The sequence below is a fragment of the Loxodonta africana genome, chromosome 15, assembly GCF_030014295.1.
Source record: "Loxodonta africana isolate mLoxAfr1 chromosome 15, mLoxAfr1.hap2, whole genome shotgun sequence".
Taxonomy (NCBI): domain Eukaryota; kingdom Metazoa; phylum Chordata; class Mammalia; order Proboscidea; family Elephantidae; genus Loxodonta; species Loxodonta africana.
Window position 1 is genome coordinate 67,109,004 of NC_087356.1, and position 24,587 is coordinate 67,133,590.

The 24,587-nt window shown below is 38.0% G+C and overlaps 3 pseudogenes; all 3 read right to left on the reverse strand.

The window, feature by feature from the left end:
• Positions 1-673: 673 nt before the first annotated feature.
• LOC100655315 (olfactory receptor 8G50-like) lies at positions 674-1,962 on the reverse strand (annotated as a pseudogene).
• Positions 1,963-10,100: 8,138 nt separating this feature from the next.
• Positions 10,101-13,187, reverse strand: LOC100655598 (putative olfactory receptor 8G2; annotated as a pseudogene).
• A 3,046-nt stretch (positions 13,188-16,233) lies between these two features.
• LOC135227710 (olfactory receptor 8G50-like) lies at positions 16,234-17,198 on the reverse strand (annotated as a pseudogene).
• Positions 17,199-24,587: the final 7,389 nt, after the last annotated feature.

The following is a 24,587-nucleotide window of genomic DNA, read 5'->3' on the forward strand; positions in this document are numbered from 1 at the left end:
GTGGGTTTGGTGTGGTTTTTTCATTGAGTTTCTCTCTAAAATATCTTTTATTTGCTCAAGATGTTCATTCCCATAATGATGGCCATAATTTTATTTCCTTAGCTTCACTTTCTTGTTGGTCTTTTCTCATTAACACACATAGTAATACAGAGATTCACAATGATTTTGCTGATATTAAACTCTCAAGAGTCATCAATATTCTCCATGGTCTATAAATGAAGTTCAGACTGATTTTCATGTCATTCAAAGATTTGTATCATCTAACAAAAAATTATTTTTTATTATAATCTCTTTAAAAAGTTTTACTATATAAATATAAATAAATCCTCTGAAACATATAATTTTTATAAACCATTATTTCAATTTATCACCCATCAGTGTGAAAAAAAAAGTTTTTCACTGGATGTCTTTGTTCAATGCCAGGAGTAATACAATAAAAATTACTCACACATGGATTTCAAGTGATTAAAAATTATTTTACAGATCTTTTTTTCCAGATGAGTTTGTTCACTTATTGGTAAACAATAATTCACAAAGTATTAAGATCAAAGGACACAGACCACACAGATCATTCTATGTATTATGATAGTTAAGTCTTATCTAACAAAGTGCCAAATTCCATGTATATAAATTATAATCTCCCCACATGAAGGCCTTTGAAGATGTTTAAAAATGATTAGAGGCAATATGGGTTACTACTGGTAACTTCTGAGACTTCCTACAATTGATGCTGCCCTGCATGCGACAGCCCTGCACGTGACACTATGAATCTAGTGTATCCTTGGACCTTTCTTCCAAAACATCAAGTGATGGCAATAATCTTGCTATTTATGTATATATGTTGCTGTTTGTGAACTCCCTTCTTACTAGATCTTCTTCGAGAATTATAAATATTTGCTACTGCAAAATGATCTTTTCTCAGTGATTTTTTTTAGAGCAACTTTGACATCGTTATTCCTCAGGCTGTAGATCATAGGGTTCAGCATTGCCATGAAAATGAAGTAAAACGCAGAAGACACTTTCCCTTTATCCATGGAGCTGGTGTTTGATCACTGCAAGTACATGAATGCTACAGAACCATAAAAGAGTATAACAGCCAAAATGTGGGAGCTGCATGTACTGAAGGCTTTGGAGCTGCCTTCCATGGAGCAGACTCTCAGGATACTGGCAATGAGGGAGACATAGGAGCCAAGGATGGTCAAGGTTGGTGCTACAACATTAAATGCACTGAAGCACAAAAGTACCACTTCGTTGGTATAAGTGCTAGAGCACGAGAGCTCCAGTAGTGGAAAAAATATCACAGAAATAATGGTTGATTATATTATTCTTGCAGAAAACCACCCTTAGCATGCAACCTGTGTGAGCTGTGGCATCAATCAAGACCATTATATATACCTCAACTACCAACCAGGAGCAGACCTAATAAGACATAGTGACGTTGTAAAGCAATGACTTCTATATGGCAACATAACGATCGTATGCCATCACAGCCAACATATGACATTCTGATATAACAAAAAAAGCAAAGAAGTAGAGCTTGGTCATGCATTCAGAATAGGAGATGGTGTTCTCCGTCACGAAGTTCACCAGCATTTGGGGGGTAATGACAGTGGGATAGCAGAGATCAATGAAGGACAAACTGCTGAGGAAATGGCACATGGGATGTGCAGGTGAGAACTGAGCCCGATCAGTGTAATCATGCCCAGCTTCCCCACCGCTGTGACCACATAGGTTCCTAGGAAGAAAAGAAAGAGGGGCAGCTGAAGTTCTGGTTTGTCTGTTAGCCCAGTGAGGATGAACTCAGTAACTGTGGAGTGATTTCCTGCTGCCATTTTCCTCTGGGATTTTTATGAAGGAAGAGAAGAAGAAATTAGAGGTAGGTGGTTATTTACACAGTGTGAAATAGATGCAAGTCTTATCATTCAGATATCTCCAATTCTCCCTCCCTGTACCTGCTCTTCATTGGAAGTTAAAGACTCTGTTGTCCCAGTTTATAGATCATGCAAATCAACATCAGGTGAAATTAATTCTTTTTTGTTTCTAAGTGTGGGTCTTAGTACTAACCAGTCTGAACATCCAAAGAACTGTTCTGGTAACTTAGAATATTGAGTGTTCTGAGCCCTGGTTGTAAAATAGTTAAGTACTTTGCTCCTAAATGGAAGGCTTGCAATTAAAACCCACCCAGTGGCTCTGCAGAAGAAAGACCTGACAATCTGCTTTTGTAAAGACTAAAGCCTAGAAGGCCCTATGGGATACTTCTGCTCTATCACGTGGAATCGATATGAGTTTAAAATCGACTCAATGGCACCTAACAACAAAGACAACAACAAAGCATTTTCCATGCCTTATTTGCATTCTTCTCAACTCTTCTGCAAAACATATACTACCACATTGGAACCTTGCTAATGATAAACATATTTGAAATTAGGATATGCTGAAATATGAAAAAAGATAGTTTTCTGTCTTTGAATGCATTACGGGAAAAAAGAGTAACCATTTGACAGGTAGCTTTAGAAGATTCCTATATTGTTGTAAGGAGGGTAAGACTTCATGAAGATTAAAAGCTTCTACAAGACATGGGATTCAGATACTCACCTTTTCTCTGTGTGGAGTGCTTAGCCAGGGTTCTCTGTATGATTTAGACCAAGTGCCCTCTGAAGGAAGTAGCTCTTCGTAATGTTGGTGGTGGCAGTTCAAAATAGAAACCCCTTGGTTCTCTTTTACTGAGGGCTTAGAATGCAGATCTCAGTTTCTGAGTTGCTCATGTCAATATTATGAATCAAAAGTCATGATTCTCTAGTGTAGCTCCCTCACAGTGCCACCTGAGGCATTTGCCAAAGTGGCATGTTTTTATCTAGGGTTTGGATATACAAGAGGTCTCATCAAAAACATGCAGACAGAAGGTCCCTCAAGACTTCTATCCACCAGGAATGAGCTATTGGGAAAAAGGAGCAATTAAAATTTTCTTTTCTTTTCCTTCTTATGATGTTGTCATTAGCATCCTCGTGAATATAATATTCTCATTTATTAGGTTGTTGACCAGAATTACGGTCTGGCAGACATTGTTCTAGGAGGTCCTCATGACAACAGCTTCCAAAATGAATGTAAATTTCTGAAATATTTGAAGCCATAATTTTAATCTTTTTTAATTTATTTAAGGTTTAGAGAAGTAGTTCATTGTATTTGCTACTGTTGCTCTTTGTAGTTTTGGGGAATATTTTTATTGAACATTTACTCTGTGCCACATACAACTGTAAATTTGTTACATTTATGAGCACATTTAAGCTTCTCCCAGCCCATAGTGGAAGATAATAATAGATTGAATCAGGGAGCAGTTTCGTATGACTTAACTTAGTATATCATGCCATTAAAAAAATAATGGAGCTGAGGCACAGAGAGGTAATTTGCCTACACTTACCCAGATAGTAATTTGTACCTTATTTGCTCATAAAATGATTACATTTAGTATGCTATATATTGAAATCATGCATTCGTTCATTTAACCATGTGCAAAACACCATGTTGTGTTAGGATATACCCTTACAAATACAAAACTGTATCTTTAAACAAATTTGTCTAAACTGAACTTAATACATATATTATAAAGACTTGGATAGCATTTACCCTGATGGCACAGTGATGAAAGATATCTCCTGATAACCGATAACTCGGTGGTTCAAAACCACCAGTGGTTCCAAAAGAGAAAAATGTGGCAGCTTGCTTTCATAGAGATTTTTAGCCATGGAAACCCTATAGGGTTACTCTGAGTTGAAATTGACTTCACTGTAGTGGATTAGGTTATTTTGGCTTTGTACATCAAATAATGTTTGAAGCACTCTACAGCTTTAGTCCTCGTGTGTTTACCTATATGCAATCCTCTTTTATGAATGAGGATACTGAAGCACAGAAAGGTTGATCAACTTTTGAGCATGAAGACAGTATCAGTAATTATGCAAATAAATTGGCCTCAACCCACCTGGAGCAAAGGAGAATGAAGAACACCAAAGACACAAGGTAAATATGAGCCCAAGAGACAGAAAAGGCCACATAAACCAGAGACTCCATCAGCCTGAGACCCAAAGAACTAGATGGTGCCCAGCTACCGTCAGTCATTCCCTTGAAAGGCAACACAACAGAGAGTCCCTCATGGAGCAGTAGAACAGTGGGATGCAGATCTTAAATTCTTGTAAAAAGACCAGGCTTAATGGTCTGACTGAGACCTGAGGGACTCTGATGGTCAAGATAGCCCAAGAGTGGAAGCATTCCCGAAACCAACTCTACAGACAGGGATTGGCCTGGAATATAAGATAGACAATGATACTGGTGAGGAGTGAACTTCGTGGCTAAAGAAGACATATGGGAGTATGTGGGCAACTCCTTTTTGGTGGCGAGATGAGAAGGAAGAAAAGGACGGGAACTGGTCGAATGGACAAGGGGAATAGAGGGTTGGGAGGAGGAATGTGCTGTCCCATTAAGGGGAAAGCAGCTGGAAGAACATGGTGGGTTGTATATGGCTTTTTTTATGAGAGACTGACTTGATTTGTAAACTTTCACGTAAAGCACAATTAAAAAAAAAAAAGTAAAAAAATAATAATTGTGCAAAGATAACATTTACTAACCAAAATTGTGCCTAGTAAGCTGAGACTATAAATTTCTGTTTTTTTTCTTTCCCCTTGCAAATGTAGACCAAGATGTTTGTCTTAGTAAAAATCTACATCACACTGGTAACTAGTATTGTACTTAGACTGAAATCCATAATGCATGTTACATGTGGTCTACTAAACCCCATCTCTGCAATCTGTAACTTCCTTCTGTAGCAAACACACCTGAAATATATGATATAAAAACTGGCAAGTGTAGAAGACAAGTAATGTTTGACTCACAAAACCCTTCACATGTTTTAGCAATATGCATAGTCTTCTGACCTCCAACATTTTAGACATGAAGTCAAATTAAAGTAATAGACCTATCATAGCCTACTGCTCTTCAGGCCAAAGGAGTGGAATTAAAAAATAAATAAGTAAGCCCACTGCCATCCAGTCGATTGGCAGTTCCAGAGTAGAATTGCCCCATAGGGTTTCTAAGGAGCAGCTGGTGGATTCAAACTGCCATCCTTTTTGGCTAGCAACCAAATGCTTAACCACTGTGCGACCGGGGGTCCCTGGAATTTTTAGAGGATGCTAAATTTGTCAATCATTGAGGAAAACTATCTGAGTCTCAGCCATAAGCATCACAGACTTTTAATTCTCTCAGGTATGAGTCAAAATTCAGAAAACAAATATTTACACTAAGTCTAAATTATTAATAGCATTTATCATTCTACAGCAATGACACCTTTATTTTGACTACTTTTCTATATCTTGAGAGGTCATTGTAAGTCAGTTCCATTTGTAGCCATCTTTTATAATCTCTACATTTAGAAAAAACAGCAGCATACCCATCCAGTGACACCAGATTCACTCTTTCTTGTTTCTTTGTTATGGATGGAAAGGGAATCTCTCTAATTCTCTGTTATTCCCTGTTTTAGTTGGGTAGATGCCCAGCTGGAGGGGGCAAGAGTTTGCCCTTCCAGCCAACTTTAGCCCACAGGTTGACCTTTATCACCCTGTGCACATTGATTATATAGGAAAGGTCTCTCTGTAAGAAGAAAGAAGAAAATGCATTCCTGTCATGACATAAATAGTTTATACTGTCAAGCTCTAAGTGACTTTGGCTGTTCAGTTATGTACTTCCTCTTAATTGTCTAGAGATTATAAAAACCCATTGACATTCATTGTCTCATTTCAGTAAATCCCTGTAAAGATTTGGTGCAAATTGTGATGGTTAAGATTATGTATTAACTTGGTTGGGCCGTGATTCTCAGTGGTTTGGCAATTATGATGTAGTTTGACAGCTATGTAATGACATAATTACCTCCATGAGATCTGGGATAATGTAATCACCTCCATGATGAGATCTGTTATGAGAGGCCAATCAGTTGAAAGGGAGTTTCTTTTGGGGTGCACCTGTGTTCAATATGGGTGGACTTTCCAGGAAAGCTCCAGGGCTTTTCTTTGCTCTGGATACTACAGCTATCTCCTGTTCATCTGACCTCTGGTTCTTGGAACTTGAGCTAGCTGCTTACCTGGCCATCTTGGTATTCTTCAGCCTTCATAGTCTCTGAGCCAGAGTTCTGCCAGCTTACCTGCCAATCTTGGGTTCACCAACCCCTGAAGCTACATGGGTAAGGAGAAGCCTACAGCCTGACCCAGGGATTTGGAACTTACTAGCCTCTACAAGCACGTGAGCCATTTTTTTCTCTCTTATCTATATATATATGTATTTATATATGTACGTATATATGTTGTCAGATGCTGTCAAGTCTGTTCCTACTCGTAGTGACACTATGTACAACAGAAAGAAACACTGCCTGGTCCTGCACCATCCTCACAGTCATAGTTATGATTGAGCCCATTGTAGCCACTGTGTCAATCCATCTAGTTGAGGGTCTTCCTCTTTTTCACTAACACTCTACTTAATCATGCATGATGTCCTTCTCCAGGGACTAATACCTTCTGATAACATGTCCAAAGTATGTGAAGTCTTGCTATCTTTACTTCTAAGGAGCATTCTGGCTGAACTTCTTCCAAGACAGATTTGTTCATTCTTTTGATTATCAGCCGAGCTCTTTCAACACTCTGCCACCAGGGCTTCTTAACAATACCTGTAGTAATAAAAATTAATTTTGATATCACACAGAGAATAGAAAACACAGAATGGGGTTCCAGGGAATTACAGTTATCTGTTCTGCACACATGGGGCAGGCTGCTACCCTCTGGAGGTAAGAAATTCTTTCCTTAATTCACACTTTCTCTACATGCCTCTTTGATTTTGTCATGAATGCCATTATGAGTTTTAAGGTGTAATTGCCCCTGCCTTTGTATAATTAGTATTTACCAAAGAAATGACCCTGGAATGATTCTTCTGTTAAAGAGAACAGATTAGCAAATACTTGATTCCTACTTGAAAGCACTTAGGGACAAAAAAAAAACCAATTTTTCATTGCATGACTGTAATTACAGAATATTGCAAAGAGAAAATTCCAATTTATTTCCTAAAGATGCAGTTTTGTTGGTAGCACCCCCCCACCCAAGATACATTTTTTATATCATCCAAACCCAGAAAACCAAGCCTACTGCTGTTGAGTTGATTCCCACTCATAGAAACCCAAAAGGAGAGTGGTGCTCTCCCATATGGTTTCTTAGATTGTACGTCTTCACAGAAGCAGACTGCCATGTCTTTCTCCTGTGAATCAGGGTGGTGGGTTCCTACCATCAACCTTTCAGTTAGTGGCCAAGCCCTTTAACCACTGCACCACCAGGGCTCCACTTCGTATAACAGGTTATTAAAATATGTAGCTTTAAGATATGTTGAATATAATATTATTCACCATTACTTTAAAGAGATGATCTAATGACTCTTCTGAAAGTCAGAATTTGTTGAATAATTGAAGAATATTACACACACACATATATATCTACCTATCTATTAGAAGTCTCTCAAAGTAAGAAGACTTCACACATAATTGACTCACTGAAATTAAGCTCTCCCTTAAGTGGGGGCAGGCCTGCCCCGTTAGGTTTTGTTCGTTTTAATTTCTACCACCCCTGGCTTAAATAATTAAATTAGCCAATCTCACTCTTCACCTCAGGGGTTGCAGTATTTTATTTTCTAAAATATTATTATCTAATTAATAAGTATTTTTGAAAAGAACTAATGTTCACATTATTCAATCACGCTTTCATTTCTGTTTGTTCACTTCATTTTTTTTTTACTGTTATCAGAATTTTACTTTCTAAAATATTGAAATAAAAATTTTTTCCCCTTACTGAAAATTTCTACAGTAAGTTTTCATTTTCTATTGACCTCAAGACTAATTATGTTGAGTCTGACATTCAAAGCTTTCTGGCTCTGCTTCCAATCTATATTGGCCATTTAATTTCTCTGTTTTCCTTTCCAGCTGAGATGTTTCAACAAACAGATGCAGCACTGGAAGTGTTCAATCATCTATGTCAAGAAATTTGGAAGACAGCTTCCTGGTGAACTGACTGGAAGAGATGCATAATTGTGCCCATTCCAAAGAAAGGTGATAAAACAGAGTGCTTGATATAATGGAATAATATCATTTTCATCACACGTAAGTAAAATTTTTACTGAGGATCATTAAAAAACAGTTGCAGCAGTGCATCAAACGGGAACTGTCAGAAGTTCAAGCCAAACTCAGAAAAGGACGTGGAATGAGGATATCATTGCTGAATGTCAAATGGATCTTGGCTGAAAGTAGAGAGTGCAAGTTAACCTTTGTTTTAGGGTCTATGCATAGACATTCGACAGTGTGGTTCATAACAGCTTATGGATAACACCACAAAGAATCGGTATTGCACAACACTTAATTGTGCTCATTAGGAACCTGTACATAGATCAAGAGGCAGTCGTTTGAACAGAGGAAGGGGATACTGTGTTGTTTAAAGTCAGGAAATGTTTGCATCAGGGTGGTATCCTTTCACCATACTTATTCAATCTGTATGCTGAGCAAATAATCCAAGTTGATCTATATTAAGAAGAATGCAGTATCAGGATAGGAGAAGACTTATTAACAACCTGTGTTATGCAGATGAAGGATGGTGCGATTTTGCTCTGCTGCAAGTGAAGAGGACTTAAAATGCAAAGTTATGAAGATCAAAGACTATAGCCTTCAGTATGGACAGCACTTCAACATAAAGAAAACAAAAATCTTCACGACTGGACCAATAAGCAACAAAATGATAAACTGAGAAAATATTGAAGTTGTCAAGGATTTTATTTTACTTGAATCCTCAACCAACACCCATGGAAACAGCAGTCAAGAATCAAATATGGCATTGGGCAAATCTGCTGCAAAAGATCTCTTTAAACTGTTAAAGATGTCACGTGGAGGACTAAGGTGCACCTGACTCAAGCCATGGTGTTTTCAATTGCCTCATATGCATTCAAAAGCTGCACAATGAACAAGGAAGACCGAAGAATTGGCATCTTTGAATTATGGTGTTGACGAAGAATATTGAATATACCATGGACCGTCAAAATAACAAATAAATCTGCCTTGAAGAAGTACTGCCAGAAAGCTCTTTAGAAGCCTGATGGCAAAACTTCATGTCAAATACTTTGGATATGTTATCAGGAGGGATTAGTCCCTGGAAAAGGACATCATGCTTGGTGAAGTAGACGGTCAGCACAAAAGAGGAAGACCCTCGGTGGGATGGACTGACACAGTGGCTGCAACAATGGGCTCAGGCATAATAAAGATCGTGAGGATGGTTCAGACTCAGGCAGTGTTTGCTTGTGTTGCACGTAGGGTCCCTGAGTCGGAACTGGCTCCACGGCACCTAACAACAATATATTCAGTGGACAGAAGCACAGTCATAGAGGGAGCTAGTGATGCTTGGTGTGTAGAGAAACCTCAGGGAGTCCTTTGACCTCCTACAGTTACCTTTGGCCTGAGTAACACTTCGAGTAAAATCATGAATCTTGGAATCAAATTTCTCAAGTGTGTTTCCAGGCTTAACTGCTTTTTGTTTGAAACTTGACAGGTTATGCAAACTCTTTGAGATTTAATTTCTTCATCTTTGAAAGGAGAATAGTACTAGAGCTTGCCCTGGGGGAATATTGTAAATATTAAATAAAGTGATGCACTTGGTTGTTTGGTACAGGGTTTGACATCTTATAAAATCTCAGTAATGTATGTTACCCTCATTACCATTATTGTCATCATAGTTCTTTCTTGTTTGTATATTATTTAAAAATGAAACTATAGTTCTTGTAATTCTAGACAGTTTTTGTTTTTATTCTCCATATTTCTCTATATGTAGTCATTGTAATACAGGCTTGAAGAAAGAGGTGGCCTGAAAGGGAATTTTGGACATGTATAGGGGAAAGAAGTGTCAATGAACCCACAAATTTCAAGAATTAACTGAACAAATTACATATATCAGCAAACCAAAGACCTGTTTCTGATAGGACACTGTAGCATGGATTCTATTCATGCCCATGCTTTATTTTCTAGAATTTCCTTCAGGACAAATTTGACATTCTTGTCACTATGAGTCAGAATCGACTCAATAGCAGTGGATTTGGTTTTTGGTTGGTATTCCTCTGACTGTAGATCATGGGGTTCAGCATTGGTACAATAGTACAGAATACAAGGGACACTTTGCCTTGGTCCATGGAGCTGACATTTGATGGCTATAGGTACATAAATGCTGCAGAACCATGAAAGATTGTAACAGCCAAGATGAGGCAACTAAAGTGCTAAAGGCTTGGGACCTGCCCTCAGTGGAGCTACTGTGGAGAATGCTACTAATGATGAATATGTAGGAGGCAAGGATGGTTAAGGAAGGAGTCAATATGTGAAATGCATCCAAACCCAGAACCAGTAATTCATTGATGTAGACACTGGAGCAGGAAAGCTCCAGGAGAGGAAAGAGGTCACAGAAATAATGTTTAACCACATTGGTCTTACAGAAAAAGAGTTCCAACATAAAGCCTGTATGAATTGTAGACCCAGTAATGCACAAAATATGAACTCCCACTGTGAGCCAGAAGCAGATGTGATAAGACATAATAGTAACATTATAAACAAAGGATTACAGATGGCAGCATAGTGATCATATGCCATTTCTGCCAGCATGTGACACTTTGCAATAGCAAAAATAATAAAGAAGTAGAGCTGCGCTGAGTCGTGCATTCAGGGTAGGAAATGGGGTTCTTCTGTCACAAAGTTCACGATCATTTTTGGGGTAATGACAGTGGACTGGCAGAGATCAGTGAAGGACAAACTGCTGAGGAAATAGTACATGGGGGTGTGCAGGTGAGAACTGAGTCCAGTCAGTGTGATCATGCCCACGTTCCCCACCACAGTGACCACATAGATTCCTAGGAAGAGGAAGAAGAAGGGCAGCAGGAGTTCAGTTTGTTCTGTTAGCCCAGAGAGAATAAACTCAGTTACTGAGGAATGACTTCTATGGTCCGTTATCCTCTCAGCCTCAGCAGGTTCTAAAACAGAGAAAATAAGTTCACTTTGTGTATGTGTTTGTGTGTGTGTGTGTGTGTGTATGGACGTGTGTAATTCTGTGGAGGTCCTTAATTTCGCCCTGATCAGAAGAGATTAATGTTCCAGGGATCTCTTGAGCATCTCGTGTGCATCTGGAAAATCCATTGATGGTGGTTGACCACATGAGGTATAGACTTTGAGGATCTTATAATTAAGATATTCTATAAATTTTTAAAACACAAATTTGTGTATTTTTTTGGTCAGTCAAAAGGAATGGTACTAGTGTTTTGTTTTGTTTTGTTTTGCCAAGGTGTTTTTCTTTTGCTCCCATATTCTATATAAATACATTAATGTCATACTAAAAGGAATAATAATTATATTTTCATTCGACAGAATAAGGAATAGTAGTGAATACTTTTTATAATTAATAGACATAAGTCTCATAAACCTGTGAAAACTACTAATTCTTTTCTGAGTTATTTTTCTCACTAGCATCCTGACTCAAAATAGCTGAAGGACTGGACAGCTGCCAAGACCTTTTCGTCCTGAGACTTTGTGGCTCTTTGTCCCAGCTTCCTTCACACAGACTACGAGGCAGAGATATACCTGCCTGGCTGATCCCATACTCAATGTCAACAGCTTCTCCAAGAGTGAGGTATTGTTTTCTACTGTTTCTAGTTGAACAATCCCAGGGACATAATAAATATGATGACATAAATTTACGTCACATATTCCACCACTGTGGCCTGGGGAGCAGTAGATAAGATTGGTCTACACTTTAATTTGACTTCATGGCTGAAGTGGTAGAGGTTAGAAGGCTACGCATATTACTAAAATATATGAAGGGTTTTAAAAGACAGACACAAGAAGTCTTCTATGGTGGTCAGAATTTATAATCATGTTTACTACAGAAGTTAAAGATTGCGGGGATGTGGCTTAGCAGAGGACATGCAACATACTATTATGGATTCCAGTCTAAGTACAATACTGGTCACCAGTGTGATGCAGAATTTTACAAAGACACGTATCTTTAGTCTACATTTGCAAAGAAAACAAACAGATTCTACAAAACAGAAATTGGTAGTTCTACTTAAGACTCAAGTAAAAATTGTTCAGCTGAGATACAATACATGGAATATAGAGAAACTGGAAAACGTCCGGAAAATATTTAGAAACCTTGCATTTTGAGGAATAGTTGAAAGAACTGGGGATACATAAATAGCAAAAAAAAAAAAAAAAAAAGCTACATGTAGCATCTGATAATTATCTTCAAATGGTTACAATTTTCCTATGTTTAAGAGGTATTGGGCTCTTTTTAAAGGGATCCTTGGTGGTGCAGTGGTGAAGAGCTTTGCTGCTAACCAAAGGGATGGTGATTTAAACCCACCAGCTGCTGCATGGTAGAAAGATGTGGCAGTCTTCTCTGCACAGATTACAGCATTGAAAACCCTGATGCACGGTTCTACTCTGTACTGTAGGGCAGCTATGAGTTTCAATTGACTAGACATCGATGGGTGTTTTGGACTTTTTAAATGTGTCTTCAAGAGACTGAAGTAAAGCAAACTTCTGGAAACCATGGAGAGACATATTTTGCTTCACAAGAAGTAAGAACATGCTAGCAGTCAGACATCTCCAGAAATGGAATCAGCTTCTTGAGTGCGCAACCACCTACTCACAATTAGAACTGTTCAAGCATAGCTTGTATCACCACTTGGCATTTATATTGTTCAAGGACAAAAGCACTGCATGGAACATTGGATGTATCGTCTTTAATACCTCTCAATTCCACCTTTTCATGATTTTATCAATTTAATGGTCATGATTGTTCGACAATCCTGCGTTCACATCTCAGCTCAGTCACTTAGTTGCTATGTGAACTTCAGCAAACTACATTTACTCTGCAAACCTCTGGGGGGAAAAAAAATGGACATGTTAATATCTATCTCTTGGTAGTAGTATGAGAACTAAATAAAACGATACCTGGAAGGTGCTTAGTACAATTATTGGGTGTTGGCAAGAACTTCATAAGTGGTACTGTTGTTTTAATCACAGTCTATTGGGTTTCTCTCTAAAATATCTTCCATTTACCCAACATGTTCATTCCCACAATGATGACCATAATTCATTTCCTTAGCCTATCTTTCCTGTTCGTCCTTTTTACGTTAATACACATAATAAAGAGATTCACAATCATTTTTCTGAACATTAATTTCTTAAATGACATCGATATTCTCCATGGTCTTTAAATAAAGTTAAGACTAATTTTCATGTCATTCCAAGATTGGTATCTAACAACAAATTAGTTTTATTATAATTTCTTCTTTTATTTCCTTACAAGTAGTAGTTAAGAGCACAGCTGTTCACCAAAAGGTCAACAGTTCAAATCCACCAGCTGCTCCTTGGAAACACTATGGGGCAGTTCTACTCTCTCCTATAGGGTTGCTGTGAGTCAGAATCAACTCGACTGCACATAACAACAGCAAGAATCACATACTTTGGCTATGCCACAAAAGGGCCTTTGGTATGCTTTTGGTTTTGACCCATCGTGTTTCCTTAATTTTCTCCTTCTTCCAATTCCTGTCCCCTGAAATCTAATATTTAAGGTATAATAGAAAACTCAAGTTCATAAGACCATTTTCTGTATATCCATGAATGTGTTCATGTTGACATTTATCACTTAATCATTTAATTCTGTATTACTTATGAAGATTTGTTTACTGGTTTTTCTGCTTCCGTACACTTAAACTCAAAAAAGCATCTAGCACAGTGGCTGTCAAGTATGTGGTTAGATGAAATTTTTAGAGATAAGTTAACATAGACTAAACATAAGTGAACAAGGATATCTCTATGCCTGAATTGAAATGAATAAACAGTGTTTGCTATAATTTTATAGCATAGGGGACAGGGAGATGATAAGGAAATTGTGTGTGTAAATATCACAGTGAGGTTGTTATTGACTGAATTATGCCCCCCCCCACCCCAACCTAAGTGTCTGTTATTATAATCCCAGTTGGGAATGTGTTGTCTTTGTTGCAAGACTAGTGTGGGGTGTATTTTAAGTCAATTTCTTTTGAGACATAAAAAGAGATTAAAGAAGCAAGAGAAGCAAAGATGAGGGACAAGAGATGTCAAGCCACATGAAGTTTGCCCAGGAGCAGAAGCTCAGAAGAGACAAGGACCTTCCTCCAGAGCCTACAAAGAAAAAGCAAAAAAGCCTCCCTCTAGAGCTTGGACCCTGAATTCAGACTTCTAGCCTCCTAAATTGTGACAAAATAAATTTCTGTTTGTTGAAGCCATTCACTTGTGGATTTTCTGATATAGCAGCACTAAATAAGTAAGACAGAGGACAAGTGGAGATACATAATTAGTTATGTTCATCATTAAGTACATTGGGACTGAGGCTAGAGCAGGGGACTCTAAGATTCTAAGAATTGAAGACTGCAATTCAAACACAATCCTCCTTCTCCCTAATTACTTCAGTGCTGTACATTTTTCGCTTCCATTATTCTGCAGGGGGAAATGATTCTGATGATCCCGATAGATAGTTCTGAATATTAACCTTGCAGTACTCTGATGCTGAGTGAGGCATAACCTTAAAGTCTCCTTTGGCAACTATTATGAATCACTGGTCTTGATCTCTTATGATGCTCTTGTCCAAGGCCATGAGGCATTTTGCATTGGTTTGTTGATATGACAGAAAGAATTTGTACTCTTGGTATAGAGGCTAAGGGGCTGAACAGAAACAATCATAACGTCTCCCACTAGATTCATAACCTATGTCATAAAACAATACGTGTGCCAACAGTTTAATGAGAAACTAGGTTATTCTGTAAACCTTCATCTAAAGTGCAATAAAAAATATATGTATCTATGTGGGAGCTCAGCAACTGGCAGGAGGAGCTTGTGGGACCTGGTGCCACCAATAAAAAAAAATATATAGCTGCTGAGAATTATAAATAGGAGTAAGTCCAAGTCAACTGGTTTGATTTTTTGTTTATTTTGTTTATTATTATTTTTTCGTTGTTGTTATTGTTGGTTTATGGCCCCTATGGAGGAGTAACAAAAGTTTTCTGGTTACTGTTCTAAAAAGTAGCAATGGGATCTTAGCTGAGAAAGGGAAAGAGGAGGGAATTTACTATTTGGAAGTCTTCCCAAATTATCAAAGGAGTCACATTTTCTATTTTAAACTCCTCTCTACAAGGTAAGGAAGAAGATGCACAAATTTTCACTTGAAGCCCCAGGCAATTATTAAGTGTCTACAAAATGATTCTGCCAACAATTTTTTTTTTTTTCCCCAGAATAAATATTGAGCCTTTGGGCAAGGCAGGTCTGAGTAATTAGTCAGAAAATAAGTTCTCAATTTTAACTTCTACCTGTGAATAAGTGATCTGTATGGTTTAATGCATAATCAAAAATGTCACTTCTACATCTATGATCCTAAAATATTGGTGAAAAGAAAAAAAAACTTTTAGAAATAGGGGAAAATGAATATAGGATCTCAGGGAAACGAAGGTGGTAGTGCAATGCTAAAACTGTGAGGAAAAGAATGTTACAAAAGAAATAATTAAAAATACACACAGTGTATTCAGCCCTGGTTAATCTACAAATCTTTTCTAACATAGAGTTATCATCTTGTGGGCAGGAATTATGCCTTATCATCCAACATCTGCCCCCATTTTCCTTAATATGGATTTCTACACTTAGTAACTAGTAGGGAATTAATTTTGTAGAATTCAAATGATTAAAAATGATTTATTTTAGCATTTGTTTCTTTTTAGTTTATTTGCACAATTATTAATAAACAGGAGCCAATATGCAAAGTATTAAGAATATCAAAAGATACAGACCAAATAGATCATAGCGTGTATTATGATAGGTAAGTCTTATCTAACCAAATATCATTTCCCATGTATTTAAATTATAATCTCCCCACATGAAGTCTTCTGAAGTTTAAAAAAAAAAAGATTAGAGGTAATATGGGTTACCTCTGGGTCTTCCTAGAATCATCACTGCCCTCCATGTGACTACCCTCCCAATGACCTTACAAATCCAGTCTCATCCTTGGGACCTTTCTTATAAATAATCAAGTGTTGGCAGTAATCTCACTACTTGTGTATATATGTTGCTGTCTCTGGACTCCTTCCTTACTGAATATTCTCCAAGAATCATGAATCTTTGCTAATGCAAAAGAGTCTTTTCTCGATGATTTTATTTAGAGCAGCTTTGACATCCTTATTCCTCAGGCTGTAGATCAAGGGGTTCAGCATTGGCACAATAATGGTGTAAAACACGGAAGACACTTTGCTTTGGTCCATGGAGCTGACGTTTCATGGCTTCAGGTACATGAATGCTAGAGAACCATAGAATAGTGTAACAGCCAAGAAGTGGGAGCTGCATGTTCTGAAGGCTTTGGACCTGCCCTCAATGGAGTGGATTCGCAGTATGCTGGCAATGATGGAGACATAGGAGCCAAGGATGGTCAAGGTTGGAGCAACAACATTAAATGCACTGAAGCACAAAACTACCACCTCATTGATATAAGTGCTGGAGCAGGAGAGCTCTAGTAGTGGTAAAACATCACAGAAGTAATGGTTGATAATTTTAACATTGCAGAAAACCACTGTTAGCATGCAACCTGTGTGAGCTGTGGCACCAATCAAGCCCATCACATATACCTCAACTATCAGGCAGGAGCAGACTTGGTGAGACATGGTGACATTGTAAAGCAATGGCTTGCAGATGGCAACATAGCGATCATATGCCATCATAGCCAGCATATGAGACTCTGCAATAGCAAAAACAACAAAGAAATAGAGCTGAGTCATGCATTCAGGGTAGGAGATGGTGTTCTTCTCTGTCACAAAGTTCACCAGCATTTTGGGAGTAATGACAGTGGAATAGCAAAGATCAATGAAGGACAAGCTGCTGAGGAAATAGTACATGGGTATGTGCAGGTGAGAACTAAGCCCAATCAGTGTCATCATGCCCAGGTTCCCCATCACTGTGACCACATAGGTTCCTAGGAAGAAAAGAAAGAGGGGGAGCTGGAGTTCTGGTTTGTCTGTTAGCCCAGAGAGGATGAACTCAGTCACTGTGGAGTGATTTCCTGTTTCCATTTTCTTCCAGGAATTCTATGGAGGAAGAGAGGAGGAAATTTGAGGTATGTCCTTATTCATACAGTGTGAAACAGATGCAAATCTTATCATTCAAATATCTCCCATTCTCTCTCCCTGTCCCTGCTCTACGTTGGAAGTTACAGACTCTGGGATACCAGTATTATTGGTCATGCAAATAAACATCACATGGAACTATATCTTTCTTTGTTTCTGTGTTATAGGGGTGGGCCTTAGTACTGACCAGACTCTAAACATTCAAAAACAGTTCTTATAACTTAAAATTTTGAGTGTTCTGAGCCCTGTTGGTGCAATGGTTAAGCACTTGGCTGTTAACTGGAAGGTTGGCAGTTCAAACCCACCAAGTGACTCTGTGGAAGAAATCTGCTTCTGTAAAGATTACAGCATAGAAAGCTCTATGGTGTAGTTTTGTTCCATAAAATGTAGGATCTATAAGAGTTGAAAATCTACTCAATGACACCTAACAACAACAAAGCATTTTCCTTGCCTATTTACACTCTTATCAATTCTTCTGCAAAACATAGACTACCAGGTACTAAGTACTGGTTGCCATCGAGTTGATCTGACTCATGCTAATCCCGTATGTGTCAAAGTAGAGCTACGCTCCACAGGATTTTCAGTAGCTGATTTTTTGGAAGTGTATCACCTGGACTTTTTTCTCTGGCACCTTAAACATTTGTACTATACAGGGATTACACAATTACTAATATACTTATTTTGCATATTAGATCACTAAGGCTCATAGTTGTTTAATTTTTTCCCATAGCCAGGGATATTATAAGAAGTGATCAGTATATGACAGAAGGTCTGTCCATCTCTATATGGGTCTTCCCCATTTCACCTTCCATTTCTTCTTTTAGCTGCTCATGTCTGCTCTCCTATCTTATCTCTGTCATGTCAGAGAAAACATTCACTGCAATTAATGTCAGGCAAATGTTAATGCAAAGTACAAAAGTAATGTAATGACCACTGATGTAGTCTGGTTTCCCTTTAGAGAATACATTGGCTATTGGCACTAATTCAAAACTACAGAAATAGTGGCTCTGGAAAGTAACTGAATGGCCAACATTAAGTATATCACTCAAACTGAGCATCACGTATTGGAAGGAAGTGTATTTTCTAATGAGGAGAACCCACAAGTTTCTATGACTAAAGGTAAAACTCATTCATTCCCAAACCACCCTGTGCTACGTACTTTTGATCAAAAAAAGAATTCAAAGATATCTTCAAAGATTGATGGTATGTCAAAAACAAAGAAAAGCAAGTTGAGGTCAGAATGAATGTGAGGGTGATATTACTATTTATTATAGGGTGACATTACTATTTATTATAGGGTGATATTATTCAGTGCATACCATGTGTCATAGATTGAATTGTGTCCCCCCCCAAAATTCATGTCAAATTGGCTATGCCATGATTCCCAGTATTGTGTGATTGTTCACCATTTTATCATCTGATGTGATTTTCCTGTGTTGTAAATCCTATTTCTAGGATGTTAATGAGGTGGGGTTAGAGACAGTTATGTTAATGGGGCAGGACTCAATCTACAAGATTAGGTTGCATCTTAAGGCAATCTCTTTTGAGATATGAGAGAGCAGTGAACAGAGAGACAAGGGAACCTCATACTACCAAGAAAGCAGAGCCAGGAGTCTTTGGACCCAGGGTCCCTGATCTGAAAGGCTCCTAAACCAGGGGAAGACTGATGACAAGGACATTCTTCCAGGGCTGACAGACAGAGGTAGATTTCCCTTGGAGCTGGTACCCTGAATTCAGGTGTCTGGCCTCCTAGAATGTGAGAGAATAAATTTCTATTTGTTAAAGCCACCCACTTGTGGTATTTGTGTTATAGCAGCACTAGATAACTAAGACATCACATGCTTAGAACTGTCCAGGCACTTCATAATTTTTATTTGATGTATTTTCCCCAGCAACCCTACACAGTATGAGCTTATTATTCTTATTTTATGGATGAAAAAAACTGAAACTTGAGAGACTAAAGTGAGTTACTAATGGTGACCCTGTGGATTTTCAATATAGATGTGGATGATGGATTCCAAATAATACAGATAAATTTGATATGTCGATGGGCAATAAAATTTGTAATGAAAGACTTGAATGAATGCTGACATCTTCTGGAAATACCAATCTGCTTAAAAAAAAATGTATAATATACATGTGAGATTCAAAGTTATAAGAGCTAAAAAAAAGTGATAGCAATAATTAACATTTTCGTGTGATTCCATTTTTTTTTTTTTCCAATTAGATCAGGATCTAGACTAGATTCCACAGTGGTGATTCCTGTACTTCTCATTTATCCATGCTCAGAATGCTCAATGAATGGTGGGCAGTTGAAGGAATATAACTAATTTTACAACTTGAAATTTATCAAAAAGCCATTATCTTTCCCAAATTGTCAATTTCATTTAAATTCTAATAAGAGTAAGGTGTTATTTTGCCACTAAAATGTTTGCTGAAGGTATCTGTGCTTACATTGTGCAAGGGATACCTAAAAACAAGTAAATATAAAGCCAAAATTGCACCTTCTGTGGAGTACTCTGCTTTCATGTCTCAAGATGTTTCAAGTACAACAATAATGATGAAGGTTATTATAAGGTAATCTCAATCTTTGATATTGGGAATTTACACATGCTTATTACTTTGTGGATTATTGCTAAAACTAAAGTCCTCTAAAGTTTTAAATAATTATATTTTGAAAGGTTTTTGTTTGTTAAGAAGAAATAGTTTCCTCTTGTTGTTGGAACTTCTTATCTATAGTAGAGTTTACCCATGACTGTGAAGGAACCCTAAGAGTGAAGGCTTGTTAGTCTTCAGATAACATAATACTAAAATAATGATTTAAAAGTGATTGCCTGGAATTTAGTAATAGTACCAGAAAAAACTGCTTACCTTCTCAGGTACATAATTAATTGACTTGTTTTGGAAACTAAAGTTAGTTGGAAACAAAGAAGAAGGGTCAGTAGTTGGAAAATATGGCCTTGGTGATACAAGCTGCACGGGAGATTGCATGATTTAATTTTACAAGACCAACAACTTATTCATTGGAAACACCTTTTACAACAATATAAACAGCTACTAAAAAAGTGGATGTAGTGAAATTGACTATATCTGTGGAAAAAGGTGATGGAAAACTCAATGTCATCAGTCAGAAGTCCAGAAGACAACTAAAGAACACATCATCAATTGCTCTTACGCAAATTCAAATTGAAGCTGAAAAAAATTAAAACAAGTCCACAAAAGCCAAAATATGACCTCAAGTTGTCCTACCTGGATTTAGAGACCACCTCCAGAATAGATTTCATGCACTGAACACTAATGATCAAAGACTAGACAAGCTATGGGATGACATCAAGGACATCATACATGCAGAAAGCAAAAGGTCATAAAAAGATAGAACAGTGGGTGGGGGGAGGCCAAAAATAGATGTCAGAAAAGAAGCAAAACTTGCTCTTAAATGTAGAATAGCTAAAGTGAAAGGAAGAATTGAGGAAGTGCAAAAGCTGAGCGGAAGATTTCAAAGGGTGAATCAAAAACAAAGTAAATAATTGTAACAAAATGTGCCAAGATCTGGAGTTAGAAAATCAAAAGGGAAGAACATGCTAAAGAACATACACAAATGACCTACAAACACATTTAAAGATCTTGAACATCATTTATCAATAGAAGCATGGAAATAAAAACACAATGAGCCACCACTTCTTACTCATTAGGATAACTATAATTCAAAAGAAAGGCAATAACAAGTTTTGACAAGGATGTGGAGAGATTGGAACTCTCATACGTTGCTGGTGGAATTGTAAAATGGTACAGCTGTTTAGGCAGTTCATCAAAATTTTAAATACAGAGTTAGCCATCAATTGCTGGCTCCTCACTACATAACCAAGATAATTGAAAACATGCGTACACATAAAAACTTGTACACAAATTACAGGGAAGAATTATTCATAGCAATCAAAGAGTGAAAATAGTCCAAATGTCCATCAAGAGACAATGGAATAAATAAAATGTGTTATGTCCATAAAATGGAATGTATTTCTCTAATAAGAAGGAATACCGAGACATGGAACATCACAAATGAAACTTGAAAATACCATATTAAATGAAAGAAACCATTCACAAAAGGCCACCTATTGTATGATTTCATTCATATGAAAAGTTCAATATAGATTTATAGAGACAGAAAATAACTTAGTGTCTGCCAGGTGGTAGGGGAAGAGGAGGGTGAAGAGTGACTGCCAATGAGTATGGGGATTTTTTCGGATGGGATGATGAAAATGTTCTAAAATTAGATAGTGGTGAGAGTTGTATAACACAACGAACATACTTAAAAACAATGAATTGTACCCTTTAAAGGGGTAAATTTTGTGGTATGTGATTATATGTCAAAGCTGCTAAAATATAATAACTACCACACCACTATGGCAACAACAAAATAGTAACTGCATGCTGATAGTTCACCAGCCTCTTCTAAGCCTTCCCCATTTAGGTTACACCTGATGTATACCTCTTTATTCATTTTAAACATACCCTTAAGTTCTTCTCCAAACAATGGAATATTCCCCCAGTCCAAAAAAAGTAAGCTATTGGCTGAAAAACCATGAAAATCCTTTACAATTACAGGCTTTTTTTCTCTCTAATACATTAGCAAGAAAAATGTAGGCCTTTCTAATCATGAATTATTAATAAGTTATACACATGTGATAGGCACATATTCTATTTAAAATTTTCTTCTATGTCTTTTACCAGATAAAGTGAATCAAGTAAAATAAACATAACATAAAAACAAACCAAATCCATTGTCATGAAGTCAATTCTGTCTCATAGTGACCCTATAGGACTGGGTAGAACTGCCCCATAGTGTTTCTAAGGCTCTAAATCTTTACAGAAGCAGACTGCCATGTCTTCCTCCCATTGAAAAGCCAGTGGGTTCTAACCATCCAACTTTTGGTTAGTAGCTGAGCGCTTAACCATGTGCCACCAGGGCTCCTTAAGCATAAGCTTCCAAAAAGACCCCATTGCTGTGGAGTTGATTCCAACTTATAACGACTCTATAGTACAGAGTAGAACTGCCCCATAGGCTTTCCTAGGTTGTAACATTTATGGGGGCAGATCGATAGTTCTTTTCTCCTGTGGAACTGGCGGTGGGTTTGAACCTCGGCTTTCAATGGTTCTTTCTGGTTCAATCATGGTTGAGGAAGAAAACCAGAACAGGCCCCAGTTTCTTAAACTGGAGTGAACAGACACCATAACTAGAGGGAAAAATTATGTGTTGTAGCCCTGCTAGAAACTTAATCACCCTCTTAGAAAACAAAGACAGTGCACATGTTGCATATCGGCCAGACCTCATGCCTGTCAGATTTTGAGTAGAGTCAGAAACAACCGTCCCCAACTCAAAGATGGCAGCCGACCATGCCACTTTGAATGTGTGTGCCACTCTCCTTAGTCCTGGCAATAATCCAATCTCACACATCAGGCTCCTGAAAGGACTTAGTCCCATAGTCCCCCCCATAGTCTCCCATTCCAGGGCTTCAATTCATAATTTTTCACATTCCAGTTACGGTTCTGAATCACCCAAATTAAAAAAAAAAAAAAAATTGGGGTCTGTTCTGCTTTCAATTCGTCTGCCATGACTGATCCACTTGGAACCAGTTGGAAGCCCTGATTTGAACCTCCAACCTTTCAGTTAGCAGTCAAGCACTTAACCATTGTGCCACCAGGGCTCCTTAAACATAGCTTAAAACCAAAACTAAACCCATTGCCACTGAGTCTATCCTGACTCATAGCAACCACACAGGACAGACTAGAACTGCCATAGAGGGTTTCCAAGGCTATAAATCTTTACAGAAACAGACTGCCTTGACCTTCTCTCAAGTATTGGCTGGTGTGTTTGAACAGCTGACGTTTTGGTTAGTAGCTAAGTACCTTAACCACTGCACCATCAATGGTCCTAAACATAGCTTAGAAGGTCTGAAATCACAATATAGCTGCATAAATTGTCAGAAAACACCCAGCAGGTTTAAGTGAGGTATCCAGTAATGTGTTACCTGACATCAGCTTTCCTCTGACTCCTAGATAGGCAGTTTGCCATCTGCAGACAGCAACCCTCCCCAGCTCTGGGTCAGCCCCATACTTTATTTTGAGAAATTTAAAGATGTCTAGAGTACAAGCGGTTTGCACTTGGTTACCAACAGAACGATTGGTGGTTTTAACCCAAAAGCAGTGCCATGGAAGAAAGGCTTGGCAATTTGTATCTGTAAAGATTAGATCCAAAAAACTGTATGGAACTCAGTTCTATCCTTTAGCATAGGGGGTCACCACTAATCAGAATCAAATCAAGGGCAACAGGTTTCGACTATAAAAATGTCCATTCATAAACAAGCCAAACTTGCTGTTGCTCTTGTAACCCCAGAAAATATGATTTACCAGTTAGTTAACTTTTATAAAATCTCAGCTTTTTTTAAGTCAGTCCCTTTATCTGACCCCTATTAAAGGAGCTGAGCTGCTGTATCCTCCTGACTCTTTACAATGGCCAGTTGACTGTTTTCCCTGTATTCTTTGCCTCACAAGGCTGACCATTAACAATAGTAGCCCCCATCAGAGAAGCCCTAGTATCTATTGTACAATCTTTGTAACTCTGATTGCAGATGTGGGGCTGTGATCCATTACCAACATTTTTTAGGTATATAACATGCACCTTCTACATTTGTTTGCCACCCATACTCTCCCCCACTGAGGTATTTTAGTAAATGTGCTCTGCTAATTTTTTACAAAATTCTGTTGAAAATTGGCATAGTGGCACTTCTGAAAATACCTCAGGGAAGAGTGGTTGGAAAACCAAAACAAAAGGCACAGGTAATTTGAGTAGAAATACGGGACATGTGACCAGCTCCCCCCTGAAAACTGACTCTGACACATGCTTTTAATTCCTATTGCTTTCTGTTCTGCCACCCTGTTTAACACCACCTGTCTGTTTGAATGCCCTGTGATTGCTGTTCGTGGAGGGTTCACAAAATCACCTTCCCTGTGTCAGTGGTCTTAGCAAGTCCAAGGGGGCACCAGAAAAGACTCAGAATGGCATTAAGTGGTACCACATTTATGAAAGACACCTGACTGAGGCAGCCTGTTAAGGAGGCGGGAGAGGGAAAGAAGATCATTTGTGAAGACACATCACCATTGTCAATGTCTATTCATCTTGAAATTGTTGGGAGGAGGGGGTGACTTAGAGATTGCCCCTGTGTGCTCATTACCATCACTAAGCCCTGGATCACTGAAAGCTTCCACAAGAAGCCTGCATCTAGAAGGGTAAGTAGGAGTAAGCCAGGCTTGCACAATATTCAAAATTGAGAAGTATTAAACTAACAGAACTT